The sequence below is a fragment of the Zootoca vivipara genome, chromosome W, assembly GCF_963506605.1.
Source record: "Zootoca vivipara chromosome W, rZooViv1.1, whole genome shotgun sequence".
NCBI classification, from domain to species: Eukaryota; Metazoa; Chordata; class Lepidosauria; order Squamata; family Lacertidae; genus Zootoca; species Zootoca vivipara.
The window spans coordinates 4,090,785-4,106,015 of NC_083293.1; positions in this window are offsets into that span (position 1 = coordinate 4,090,785).

The window sequence follows — 15,231 nt, forward strand, 5'->3', positions numbered from 1 at the left end:
AAAGTTTAGACATTGGTTAAGGTCATTTTCAAGTGTGATCCTGTCCTCTGGGTATTAGCCACCCCTCCCAATTTGGTGTCCTCTGCAAACTTGCTCAGGATGCCCTCAAGCCCATCATCCAAGTCATTGATAAATATGTTGAATAAGATTGGGCCCAAGACAGAACCTTGTGGCACCCCACTAGTCACTTCTCTCCAGGATGAAGAGGAGCCATTGATGAGCACCCTTTGGGTTCGGTCAGTTCGGTCAGCCAGTTACAAATCCACTGAATGGTAGCATTGTCTAGCCCACATTTTACCAGCTTTTTTACAAGAATATCACGGGGCACCTTGTCAAAGGCCTTGCTGAAATCAAGATAGGCTACATCCACAGTGTTCCCTTCATCTACCAGGCTTGTAATTCTGTCAAAAAATGAGATCAGATTAGTCTGACATGACCTATTTTTCAGAAACCCATGCTGACTTTTAGTGATCGCAACATTCCTTTCTAGGTGCTCACAGACCATTTTCTTATTGATCTGCTCTAGAATCTTTCCTGGTATTGAGGTCAGGCTGACTGGGCGGTAATTGTTTGGGTCCTCTCTTTCCCCCTTTTTGAAAATAGGGACAACATTTGCCCTCCTCCAGTCTACTGGGACTTCGCCTGTTCTCCAGGAATTCTCAAAGATTACTGCCAGTGGTTTGGAAATCACCTCTTCCAGTTCTTTTAATACTCTTGGATGTAGTTCATCTGGCCCTGGAGACTTGAATACATCTAAACTAGCCAAGTATTCTTGTACTACCTCCTTACTTGTTCTGGGCTGTGTTTCCCCTGCTGAATCATGTGCTCCATATTCTTCAGGTCGGGCATTGTTTTCTTTTTTGGAGAAGACTGAGGCAAAGAAGGCATTGAGGAGTTCTGCCCTTTCTCTGTCCCCTGTTCACATTTCACCATCTTCTCCTCTAAGTGACCCCACTGTTTCCTTGTTCTTCCTTTTGCTACGGACATACCCGTTGCTCCTTTCCACTGTATAATAAACTCCAGAAGAGCATGGTCACTCCCACCTAATGATCCTGCCACTTCTACCCCGCTAACCAGGTCATCACTATTGGTTAGGATCAGATCTAAAATGGCTGATCCTCTTGTTGCTTCTCCCATTTTCTGGACAATGAGGTGGTCTGCAAGGCCAGTGAGGAATCTGTTCGACCTCTTGCTTTTGGCTGAGTTTGACATCCAACAAATATCAGGATAGTTGAAAACCCCCATTACTACTACCTGTATCTCATTTCCTTTTGAATGCTTGGTCATCTGTTCCAGGAAGGCATCATCTGTGTCCTCAGTTTGGCTTGGGGATCTATAGTAAACTCCCACAATGAGATCACTGTTATTTTTCTCTCCCTTAATTTTGATCCAGATACTCTCAATTTGGCTTTGAAGTTTTAAATCCTGCATCTCTTCACAGGTATACACACCCCTGACATATAACACCACTCCTCCTCCTTTCCTGTTTGGTCTATTTCTCAGAAATAGATTGTATCCCTCTATTACTACATTCCAATCATGAGACTCATCCCACCAGGTTTCAGTGATGCCTATTATGTCGTATTTAGTTTGCTGTACCAAGAGCTCAAGTTCATCTTGTTTATTTCCCATGCTCTGTGCATTAGTATACAGACATTGAAGACCATTGGTCATTCCCCCATGTCTCTTATTTAAGGATTTTTTCCTCCCACCACTAAGTCTGCGTGCTGTTTGCTCCATTTGGTCCTTGACGTTAGATAGAGGCTAAGAATTAGGAATGCTCATACACAAAAGGAACCGTGCTGGATTAGACCAAGGGCCCATTGGATTCAGCCTGCTGCTTCCCCACAATAGAATCAGAGTTGGAGATCATCTTGACCAATCATATGCAGCTGTCCCCTACAGGGATCAAACCTGCAACCTTGGTGTTATCAGCACCACACTCAGCTATCCAGGCTGGATGCCTCTGGGAAGCCTACAAGCAGGATATGAGTGCAAAAGCACTCTCCCAATGTAACTAGTATTCAGTAACTAGTATTCCGTGATATGTTGCTGGTGGTGGTAGTATTCAGCCATCATTATGACAAGTAACCACTAGCCTTGTCCCCCACCATGAATTTATCTAATCTTTCCTTATTGCAAAGAGCCTGATCTTTTGGGGAAGGTGGGTTTTTTTGCATAAGCCTTCCCAATGAACTTGGATTGTGCAACCTAAAGTTGCCAGTATGTGAGTGAATCCCACCCCAAAATAGTGACAGTTTGGAAGCACCCTGTGTTTGCTCAGGAGTAAGTCCTATAGAATTCATTGGGGTTTACACCCAGAAAAGGGGGGGTTATGATTGCACCCTAAGCTGGGGGAGCTGGGGACAACAAAGCTGTGCATCCTAGAGAATACAGTATACAGAAAAATTAAATAATCCTCCCATTAGGGTAAGAAACCAGGGAAGGTGTTCGATAAGCTTGGTGCATTTCAGGGTGGGAGAGGAACTCTCTTGACCTTCCTTTTGCCACAGCAGTCTGGAGAAAGTCTGACACACAACAGGGTGGGAGAAAGCAAGCCCCTGCTGTGTGCCCCCCAAAGGCCCATTTATTCATTTAGACTCTTTCTATTTTGCTTATATAGAATATATTCTATGTAGAAATATCTGTAAGCAGCGGGCAGAAAACTAAAAACACCAACAAATGTTGCAACACACACACACACAAATACAAATTACTAATAAATATATGCAGATACTACTTCCTTTGACACACTTCTCGGCCTCCTGCCTCTTGCCCAGGGGCCCAAACTAACTCACCATCACAGGCCCTAGTTGCTGGCCCTAGTCACTTTTAGGTTTGCTTTTATGGCACCAAGGTGGGTGGAACTTCCTGAGGCTGCCCCCAGGCATCTTTCCTCAGAGGCAACTGCACCCCAAGGCCCCCACCACCAAGGCAAAGGAATGGACAAACCTGGCCGGGGGGGGGGGTCATTGGAAGAGTCAGTTTGGTTAAACTATCACAGATTCTGTCTAGAATTTTAAGACAACTGGAGACATAAACAGGGAAGGGAGACTCCACAGAGCACCTCTATTTCGGTTAACAGCCAATTAACCTTCCCTTGTCCATTTTCTGCTGTGTGAATTGAGTTTATTAGGATCTTCCATGAAACCGAGCCTGCAGGACCCTCAGCTGAAGAGTGCTGGTTTCTGCCAGCAGTTGCATCAGAAGCAATTGACTCTTTGGAGCAAAGGTTTTCCATTTTTACCCTGATGGTGCTTCTTGAGTCACAAACAATACGACTCAAGCTCCACCAAGGTCAGCCAAGACAACCACTCCCCTGATGAGCAGATCTGCCCTTGCCCTCTCTCAGCCTTACCTTCAGTCTGAATGATGCCAAGCTGTCAAAAGGAAAGTGGGAAACTCAAGTTTCCTAAGTTGTCTTTGAAACACATGCAAGGGATGTGTGTGGGGGGGGGGGAATCTATCAGAGACAATGCAGCCACAAGGGACAGCTTTGCTCCTGCGGGAGGGCTCACCTTCATCTTCCAAAACAGCAGCTTGACAGCTTTTACTTTGAGGAGATGGCTAACACAGTGGGACATTTTAGAAAAAGTTCTGCTAAGCCAGCCCTGCAGTGTCAGAGGCCATATGTCTCCGTATACTAGTTTCTAGGAATTGTACATGGGGAGAGCACCATTGTGCTCACATCCTGCTTCGGGGCTTCTTGTGAGGGCAGGTGCAGGAGACTGGAGGCTCCAGGTGCTGCTGAACTAGAACTCCCACTAGCCTTGCCAGCATGTGCAATGACCAGGGAAGGTGAGTGTTGTAGTTCAGCCACATCTGGAGGGCTACAGGTTATCCACACCTGCTTTGGGGAATCTGGTCAGTCCGTGTGAGAACAGGATGCTGGATGGGATGAACCACTGATCTGACAACAGGAGAGGAGCAACAGCTGGGACAACTGCGAAGCAGAAAAAAGTCACCAGAAACCCTGGATCCACTCATTACTGATTTGAAGCAGATAGCCTGATGTGAGACTTCTGGGTATGGTGGGGAGGCTAAAAAAAGGGGGGGATGTTGGGTTGACATGAATGGTGTTGGGGTAGAGGGTTGAAGGTTTTTTTATCTGCTAGTTAGTGGGTGGGAATATTGCTTTGTTTATTGTTTGAGTATTGCTAATGTTTTCGTTAATGTTTGAGTATTGCTAATGTTTTCGTTACTGTTTAGGGGACTGGGGTGTTGTGTCGTTCGTACGTTGTATGAAATGTCAACATATCATACGATTTCTTTTTTCCTGTGGTATAATGTATTCACATATATTTTATATACTGTATAGATATGGCCTATCTTGATTTCAGCAAGGCCTTTGACAAGGTGCCCCATGATATTCTTGTAAAGAAGCTGGTAAAATGCGGGCTAGACAATGCTACCATTCAATGGATTTGTAACTGGCTGACTGACCGAACCCAAAGGGTGCTCATCAATGGCTTCTCCTCATCCTGGAGAGAAGTGACTAGTGGGGTGCCACAGGGTTCTGTCTTGGGCCCAGTCTTATTCAACATCTTTATCAATGACTTGGATGATGGGCTTGAGGGCATCCTGAGCAAGTTTGCAGATGACACCAAATTAGGAGGGTGGCTAATACGCCAGAGGACAGGATCACACTTCAAAATGACCTTAACAGATTAGACAACTGGGCCAAAGCAAACAAGATGAATTTTAACAGGGATAAATGTAAAGTACTACACTTGGGCCAAAGAAAAGGAAAGGCACAAATACAGGGTGGGAGACACCTGGCTTGAGAGAAGTACATGTGAAAAGGATCTAAGAGCCTTGGTAGACCACAAACCTGACATGAGTCAACAGTGTGATGCAGCAGCTCAAAAAGCCAATGCAATTCTGGGCTGCATCAATAGGAGTATAGCATCTAGATCCAGGGAAGTAATAGTACCACTGTATTCCTCTCTGGTCAGACCTCACCTGGAGTACTGTGTCCAGTTCTGGGCACCACAGTTCAAAAAGGATTCTGACCAGCTGGAACGTGTCCAGAGGAGGGCAACCAAAATGGTCAAAGGCCTGGAAACGATGCCTTATGAGGAACGGCTTAGGGAGCTGGGTATGTTTAGCCTGGAGAAGAGAAGGTTAAGGGGTGATATGATAGCCATGTTCAAATATATCAAAGGATGTCATATAGAAGAGGGAGAAAGGTTGTTTTCTGCTGCTCCAGAGAAGCGGACACGGAGCAATGGATTCAAACTTCAAGAATGAAGATTCCACCTAAACATTAGGAAGAACTTCCTGACAGTAAGAGCTGTTCGACAGTGGAATTTGCTGCCAAGGAGTGTGGTGGGGTCTCCTTCTTTGGAGGTCTTTAAGCAGAGGCTTGACAGGCATATGTCAAGAATGCTTTGATGGTGTTTCCTGCTTGGCAGGGGGTTGGACTGGATGGCCCTTGTGGTCTCTTCCAACTCTATGATTCTATGATTTTTCTTTAATCTAAGGTGCTTGTAGACCTACGGGTGACATAAATAAACAAAGCAAAATGCCCTGTTGGGGAGCTCGAAAGGGCCTCATCCATCTCCACAGTAATCTAGATGTGTACCTGGCATCTGGAATTTTGCCTGCCAGTCACATTTGGGCCAAACATTCCCAGAAAGCTGCAAGGGATTAATAATATCCACTCTCTGCTCTGTTCCTCAGGTCGCACCACTTTCCTTTGATTGAGAGGGTGCTCCGTCTCCCAGGTCCTAGTCCAACACTCTAACCCCTGCACTGTCACTGGCTCAAATGCTCTAAGACCCAGAAAATAAAGGGGGGGGTGTAATGAGGGGTGGTGGTCTTTTGCAGATCTGGCATTTCTCTCATCCCTCTTCCTGTCGAGTTCTGTGGAGCCCTGCTTTTGCCACAGAAAAAATGACAGAAAGGTCACATCTGAGAAGTACAGAAGGTGATACTGCGGTGATACCTTTTTGTCAAACAGACCCTGGACCTTTCAAACCCCTTTGCAAGCATTTCAGCCACATGTAGGTTTTGCTTTTCTATTGTCCACCACACACAGGTGATCAGAGCAAAAAGCAGGGTGGGGGGGAGGCTTGAGGCTTTAACTGTTTCAGCTCCATTTAGAGATATGACAGAAGCACCTCATATTATTCATGGTGTAGAAGAAATGGAGAGATGTTTCTCTCTCAGAGTGCTAGAACTCAGTGGGGTCATCCACTGAAGCTGAATGTTGGAATATTCCAAGTGGATAAAAGGAAGCATTTCTTCACATGGCATGTAGTTAAAATACGGAATTTGCTTCCACAATATGTAGCAATGGCCACCAGTTTGGACAGCTTTAAAAGGGGATTGGGCAAATCTGTGCAGGATAAGACTGTCAGTGGCCACTAGCCAAAGTGGGCCCATGGTCAGAGGCTGAAAGCCTTTCAATACCAGTTGCTGGGAATCACAAGAGGGGAGAGCTGCTGCTGCGGCTGCTGCTGCACTATGGTCCTTTTTGTGGACTTCTTACAGGCACCTGATTACCCACAGTGAGATTAGGATAGTGGACAAGATGGGCCTTGGTGGCCTGGTTCTGCCATTCCTATTTACTGTGTTCTTTGCTCTGATTGCTTTTCCTTTGGGTGCCTGTGGAGTATGCAGCATTCTTTCTTTCTCCTGACTTGAAAGCAGCCCAGTTACATGGCACATCTCTTATTTACTGTGCATTACAAGATTCTGGTCTATTCTCTAAATAAACAAGCCCTATGCATCAAAGAAAGCAAAACCCGCTAGCTAACCAGCCAGCTAGTTCTGTCTGGCATTTATATGAAATAACATGGCTAGAAGATGGAATAGTGGAGTTTTATTTGGGAGTTGAAAGGTAGGAGGAGAAGGCAGCAAACACAGAACCAGTCAGAAGAAACTGAAGCACCCACTTCTGGGAGTCGCTGAGTATGGGAAGAGCAATTCAGAGGAGCTAAATTTACGGAGAGAAGCATCTCCGTTAAAGTCTATCTGTATTATAAGGCCCAGGCATAACACCCTAACCCAGAAAAGTAAAGTAGATCACTTTGATGTTGATGGAATTTAATTCCTAGTTTGGGTGAAGCCAATCAGCAGCTCTCCATCTTCTGTCTGGTGCATATGATCTGGGACTCTGCTGTGAGAAGCGCCTTAAACGAAAATGAAGTGAGAGGAAAGTGTCAGGACCTTGGAGAGCACCATCGCACAAGTGGAAAATCTACTACTGTACCTTAAAAAGCATAACCAGAAAAGATGAAGATTCCAGACCTATAAAAGAAAAGGCTTCTTATTTTTATTTATTAATTTAATTGTTATACTACTGTTCATCTGTTGATCTCAGGGCTGTTCACAACATAGAAATACAATATAAAAACACAAAATGTATAATATAAACAACAACAAAACACAAACCAGCAAACCCATCCTATCCCACAAACACATATAAAAGGGGTATAAGATGTCAATCAGCCAAAAGCCTGACTGAAGAGGAATATTTTCAAGTGGTGCCTCATGGCATATGGCGGTGCCACTCTTTTCAGCTGAGCTTTCCCCAGCCCTGGTTTTTGTGAACACACTACCTCTTCCTAATAGGATTTCCTCCCGCAGTATCCTTGTGCCAGTTTTCCATTCTTCTGAAACAGGGGCACTGAGCTTGTGTCCTTCCTACAGTTCCCATCATTCCTCGCCTGCAGCTGACGGGAGCTGGAATCCAGAGACCTTCAGATGCCCAAAGATTCTCTGCTGCTGATCTAAGCTAAACATAGCAGGTTCCTCTTTGATCCTTCCCTTCTCCTTTCTTATATCCCACCCACCTCCTCCAATTTATCAACATTTCTCCTGAAATGCACTTAACACTGTGTTTCAAAAGGCCTCTCAATGAGCCATGCTGAGTGGAGCAACCCATTTGGTTGCCTCCTGTATCTTAGGTACATTCCACCTGCTAATGCATCCTTAAAGCACATCACCTTCTAATCTCATGTAAGTGGCTGAGGCTGGCATTGCTCTGCCCTGGCTACTGTTGTTGGTGTGGGTGTGCAGGCACGTGTTTTTGTGAGAGAGGTTTGTATGAACATCAGTTGCGGATCTGATGCCATGCTGATAATAGCTCTCCATCCCCAAAAGGGTACCTGCTTTCCATTCAGGAATGCCTGATTTTGGAAGAGACAACCTGACAGGCAGTCAGCAAACCTTGCACAGAAGGTGCAATTCCTCTTCAAAGCCTGCAATTGATGTAGGTGGACGGTGCTGTGTCTGCTGCTGAGGCAGAATCTACTGCAGAGCACAAGGGCCAGAGACAATGATTTATCTGGGGCAGCCAGCTGGGGATAGCAAAACAGCAGAGGCAACTCCATTGGTATTTTGCACCACCAGGAGCTCAGTAGATTGCACACATTACCGCAAACGATCAGGTCAGGAGTCAACAGCAAAATAACCACAATCACCCACAGCCAGAGGGAGAGGGAGAGGAAGGCACCTCCTGCCTGGCTTTCACATGCACAGGAGAAGGAGGAGACTCCACCATCACATGTCCTTAAGAACGGGATCTTGGCCAGGTGGGCAGAAGGGGGGTGGCATCAGAGGAGAGACTTTGTGGCTGTCTCAGGGGTCCCAAGCCCTGTAAGCAGAATGCAGCGCACCTGAGCTGCCTGTTACCAGGCCTAAAGGACCAGGGCTTTGCCAGATTCACGCTTTCCCCCTCTCCCATCCATCTAGGATGAAAGTCTCTGTGCTAGTTTAAAAGAGTACAGCCTCCAAATGGAGAGTGCCAAATAGCATTCCGCGTGGCATAACTCCATGTGGGTGGGTGCAGTGTACATTTGTGGCCTTCCACCAGCGTTGACGTCCCTTTCTCCAGTAAGGGGTGTTGAGCTAAGAGCTGTTGTCCAGGTTTATTGTTTGACTTGATTTAAAAGTGAGGAGCAGCCTAGGCAGCCCCTCCTCCCCACTCAGCTTCCCCACACATCCATGGCTTGGCCTGCAGGATGGCCAACTTAGCCCTGCCTTGCCTGGTTCCAAATCCTCTGCCTGCATTGCTTTGGAAAACCCCAATCAAGGTTGTTTTATGCCCTGCGCTGTGGGAGAATCCGGAGCAGCTGCCAAGAGGGAGGCTGGTTTTCTCTCCGCATGCACGTGGGAGCCCCAAGAGATGGCCCTTGCAGGAGCTCGAGCAATTTATCCTGATTAGCGGCTGCTATTTGAAGGGATAATTGTTACATAATTATTCCATGTGCTCAAAACACTGCTGTACATCTGTGGTTCCCTTGTTCTTTTCCCTGAACTAAACCAATTTTTTTCCTGCATAGAATGGGGTCAGAGGAGCCATTCTCTGGGCAGGCATTGTCGGAGAGGTTAAGAAGAGGCTGTAGCACAGTGGTAGAGCATGCAGAAGGTCCCTGGTTCAATGGCAATATTCAGGTAGGGCTGGGAATGTTCCATGTCTGAAACCCACAGGAGCTGCTGGCAGTCAGTGAAGACAAAGAGTGGAAAGTGCTAAAGCAATTGTTCCATCAGCACGTTTGCACAATGAAATGTTTTCCCCCTCTCTCACCCAACACTGCTCCCCTTAAATCTGTCTTAAATCCTCAACCCTCTGGAGGAGATTGCGGGGACAAGGAATGCATGAGGAAGAGGGACTCACATTGCACAAGGAGAATCGCTTGCACTTATGGGACTTATATCACCCAATTTTAAGCTAGATGGACCATTGGTCTATAGCAGTGGTTTTCAAAGGGTGCACCACCCTGGTGTGGCAGGAGAGGGTGGCCAGTGTGGCACAAAGATTCAAGGACAATCAAAGAAACAGTAGTATAGTATATATAAATATGTTTTTAATTGCAGAATATGGATAGATGTCTTTTCAAAATGAGAGCAAGAGCATCAAGTGATAGTGAGAACAATCCCAGTTGTGATCCAGAGTTGTTGTTTGAACAGAGTGCAACTCTGAGGGCTTTCCCCAAGCAATCAGAGGTAGTACCTGTGTGCCATCTGTCTTTGCTCTGCCAGGTTCATGCCTCTCCTGATTCTAGGAGACAACCAAGGAGGGGAGCTTGTTGCAGCAGGAGTGGGAGACACCTGTGACTCTTCACCAGCTTCTTCACTGCCTTTTGGCCTCCCTCTTCCCACTTTCCTGTTTCAGCTTCTACCTCTGATTCTGGATTTCTCTCTGCCACAGACCCTGTTACCCCTTTAGCTTCCAACACCACCTCCCACACCTCTCCCTCTGACTACTCATCATCCCACCACCACTCCCTGGGCTCTGAGCCTTCTTCTTTTGGGGGTTCCATAGCTAGTTCCTCCCACCATTCCTCTGCATTCAACTAGTCCATGACACTCATGGAGGGTGCAAAGCAGAGCCAGTGAGGGCTGTGGCATGGGGAGGGTTCCCAGGGCCATTCCCCACCCCCAGACCTGAGGCACCCTATCTTTGCTGTAGAGGTATAAGGATTGCTGGTGCCCATCCAGACTGGGAAGGCAGGGAGCCCAACTGCAGGTAGAACCAAAGCCACAGATAAGCAAAGTCAACTCATCCAAGTTTTGTCCCCACCCTCCTGCTCTCTGCTGAGTTCTGCCAGGGCACCACTGAGACTAAGGAGGAGGCAGCTGGCTGAGAGCAGTCTGAAGCTGGTAGTGCAGTGCCACCCTCTGCCCTAAATAGGCCAGCTTCCACTGGGTGAAGCTGAACAGGTCTTGGTGCCTGGATAGGGGACCACCTGGGAGCATCCTCACCTAGCCCATCGTATGCTGCCTTGAGGTGCGTGGGAGAAATGTAGGATATAAATGTAACAATTGTTTAATTTTTGCTTCTGAAAACATGTCGAGTCTCTAATTTCATCTGACAATGCTGGAGGCTTTGCTACAGCAACAGCAACAGCAGGAAGATGCACCACACAATCCAGGAAGATGCCCCATGTTTGTCCTCTTTTCTGGAAAGAAGTGTTGCAGGGCAGGTTCTTTGTCTCATTCTAATGAAGACAGAGGCCTCGCACACACTTCTGCATGCTTTCTAGGCATGGATCCAAGTGGTTTTCCATTTGCCCCACCGTCTTCCCCAGGAAAATCCACTCTTTTCTGCTGAATCAGAGTAAACATCAATCCACAGAAAACCCAACTGACGTTTGCTCTGATTCAACAATAAGGAGCTGGTTTCCCCGGGAGGAAGTACCTGGACAAGAGGAAGCATGGGAGAGCGCAGACACTGCTATAAGCTTTAAACTGGATCCTTTTACTTAACAACACCCACCATTATTGGTTACGGCAGCAGCAAGGAGGAACAATGTAAGAGAAGCTAATTTCACAGCTCAGGAAAGCCACACATTAACCATTTAGTTTCTATTTTCTCTCAGTACTAATTAATAAATTAAAAACTGTTGCTTATTCAAGGAAGGTGTGAGCTTGCTCTCTCCATCACTTGGACAACTGGGTTGTTGTTGTTGTTGTTTTGTGGCATGGGTGGTTCTGGAACACTGATTTGAGGCCAAGACCAATATTGCGGGCCTACTTAACCTTAAGCCCAGTGCCAGATAACAGAAAACAATTGTTATCTCAAGGTATTTGTTGGCCTTTACATATCAGGGTAGTTGAAGCCTCCCATCATGACTACTATATCTCTCATTTTGGAATGTTTGGCAATCTGTTCTAGGAAGGTATCATCCGTGACTTCAGTTTGGCTTAGAGGTTTATAGTAGACTCTGACACGCAGCGGTATTTATTTCAGCAGAGTCCTTTGTTTAAATAATGAAAGCTTTATTAAATCATTGTTCTTCATAAAATATAGTTTCAGAAACATAGACTCAGTTACAGAAACACAGAGGCAAAGATGTTCATGACTGTCAGGTTACACAGAACTGGATGGAGACTCAAGCCTAGAATGGCAGTTGGCAGTTACACTGTGGCAGTTGGGATTTGACAGTTACAGCCTGCCTTGCTGTCCCTGCTCCCATGTGTCTTTGTCACATGACAGACTCCCAATGAAGTCACTGTTGTTTCCCTCTCCTAAAAATTTTACCCCAGTACTTTCAACATGCCTTCCAAGCCGGAACCCCTCACAGGTGTACACATCCTTTACATTTAATGCTATTCCTCCTCCCATCTTTTTGAATAGGTTATACCTCTCAATTACTGCATTCCAGTCATCAGTTGCATCTCACCAGGTTTCAGTAATGCCCATTATGTCTTATTTGCCAACCTGTGTTAAGAGCTCAAGTTCATCTTTATTTCCTATGCTCTGTGCAATAGTACAAAGAAAAGTAAAACAATGAGTCATTTCCCCTCGTTACTTTATGGTCGCGCCCCCTCATCCTTTTGCAGGTTCTTGTGCCACTGCCTCAGTCTCTTTTACATCAATGAAGTGATTATCTCCAGTACTTGGTGCCACTCTAGAGCCCCAGCCTGTCTATTACTGAGAGTAGCAACTGGGATGAACAGGCACCCAGAAGGGCAAGGAAACAGCTCTTACAGTGGCATGCAAGGAGACTGTTCATCCCCGCTGGCTCTGGCACAAGTAGTGTTTAGCAGCAACTTGGAGAAGATGGGAGTCAAGAGAGGCTGGGATCTGTCAGTCCAGCTTAACATAGAAGCTGGCTGGTGCTAATAGACAGGGTACCAGCCCACCCTGACAGCTAAGCTGCCAGAGGCCTGGCCTTGGTGTGTCTGTCAGGACAGAGGGGCATGGCCCCTGCACGGGTCAGGAAAGCCTTGGCCCAACATCAGTCCCCCAAGCTGGGACAAGGGGAAATGTTTTTGTAGTTGGAGTGCAAGTGAGTATTGCAGTTCTGCAATCTCAGAAAGAAAGGACATTTGGCTACCACGTATGATGTTGCAGGCATGGTCTGCTATAAAGCAAGTATACCGGTACTTCCAGCAAGGCTGATGGTACATTGGCAGGGGGAAGTGGGTATCCACAGCAGGGGAGAGAGGAGGCTTGCTTGAGCAACTGGAAACAGCATAGCTTCCTTCTGCACTGAGTGTTTCGTTTTGTACTCAGATCTTGACTTGTCTTGGCATAGGTACTCATCCTTTACCCTACGTCTGTCACGTCATAACAAACTGGGATCTGGACATGTAAAAAGCAATATGCAGTGGGCTAGTTTAAGAATTCGGCACACATACTGAATATGCGCTGCCTAGTTGAGGACTGGGGCTGATGTCAGTCTTCAGCTGCTCCTCCCCGCAGAGTTCCTGGTGCCCCTGTCTTCGGCTCACATCCTAAGAAGCCCTATGTCCAAACAAAGCCCTGCTTTTAACATAAGAAGAACCTGCTGGATCAGGTCACAGGCCCATCCATCTTAGTCTGTTCTCACAGTGGCCAACCAGAAGACTGTGGGAAGCTTGCAAGCAAGATTTGAAACCAACAGTGCTCTAATCACCTCCAACACTAGAGGAGCATAGCCATCAGCATGGTGCTGCTAACACCAAGTTTGCAGATTCAATCCCCTTATGGGACAGCTGCATATTCCTGCATTTCAGGGGGTTGGACTAGATGGTCCTCAGGGTCCCTTCCAGCTCTACAGTTCTATGATTCATTGTGGCTAGTAGCCACTGATACTTTTATGCTCCATGGATTTATCTAACCCTCCTTTAAAGCTGCCCTTGTTGGTGGCCATCAGGAATACCTTGGTGAACTGTGTGGTTTAACTACGTGCTGAGCAAATAAACATACCGTACTTCCTTTTGTCCATCCTGAATCTTCGGCTTCATTGAATAGATTCATACAGTTCTAGTATTGTGTGGCATACTGGTTAGTGTGTTGGCCTGGGACCCGGGAGACCAGGGTTCAAATCCCCACTCAGCCATGAATCTCAAGGGGGGATCTGGGCCAGTCACCGTCTCTCAGCTTAACCTACCTCATGAGGAAGGGAGAACCATACACCCCACTATGGAGGAAAACGCACTATATAAATGTAGTAAATAAGCATAAATAAACTTCCACCCACTTTTCTCTACACTTTGCATAATCTTATGTGCCATTTCAGCTTTGCATAGGGGGCAAGTTGTAACTGAGCATGCAATTACAGTGGCAAATAACATGTAGTCTGCAACTCAAATAGCCTCTTTTATGTGGCTGGGATCACTTGATTAAATACATCGAAACTGTTTCCCCGAATTGTATATTGGTGGAGATCAGGAATGGGGAATCTGTGGTCCCCCATACGTTCCTGGACTATAACTCCCATCACCCCTGCCCACTGGGTCATGCTGGCTGGGGCTTATGGGAGATGGAATACAACAACACCTGGAGGGCACAGGTTCCCCATTCCTGCTGAAGTAGGTAGACTGAGCTTCACCAGAAGCTATTTCCATGGCCCAGCCCTGGCCCTCATGAATTGCAATGAAAGGAAGTGCACTTGAGCATGTGCAGTGCTTCCCCTCACCCACTTCAGTAAATTGACAAAATTCCATCACACACGTGGAATTAAGAGGCAAGACTTCCAACGCTGAGAGCCTAACCTCTCACTGTCTTTCTGGAATGTCACTGGGGACCACGGACCACAGCCACACCAAAGTGGCATAAATGGTAGAAGAACCCTGAGTGAAAGACAGGGAAGTGAAGATTTCTCAGAGTGAGAGACTGGGAGAGAAGAGGAAAGCTCCAAGTAAGAGCTGGGAAGTTCTTGCATTTTCTGTAGGGGTGGAGATTAAGACCAACCTTTGGATAGGGAGAAGGTTCTATAGTTGTGCATTTTTTGTATTTTAGATGCCCATTCTCCTTTCTAATTTTTAACACTGTTGCTGTTACACATATAATAATAATAATAATAATAATAATAATAATAATAATAATAATAATAATATATTATTTGTACCCTACCCAATTGGCTGGGTTACCCCAGCCACTCTGGGTGGCTTCCAACAAAGATTAAAAAATACATTAAAATGGCACACATTAAAAACTTCCCTAAACAGGACTGCCTTTAGATGTCTTCTAAATGGCAGTGTTCTCAAAGCCACCAACATGAGTCTAACCAAACTGCGGGAGGCAGTGGAAAACAGGAGTGCCTGGCATGCTCTGGTCCATGGGGTCACAAAGAGTCGGACACAACTAAATGACTAAACAACAACAAATGTCAGGTAGTTGTTTATCTCTTTGACATCTGATGGGAGGGTGTTCCACATGGTGGGCACCACTACCGAGAAGGCTGTCTGCCTGGTTCCCTGTAGCTTTGCTTCTCGCAGTGAGGGAACTGCCAGAAGGCCCTCGGCGTTGGACCTCAATGTCCGGGCAGAACAATGTGGGTGGAGACACTC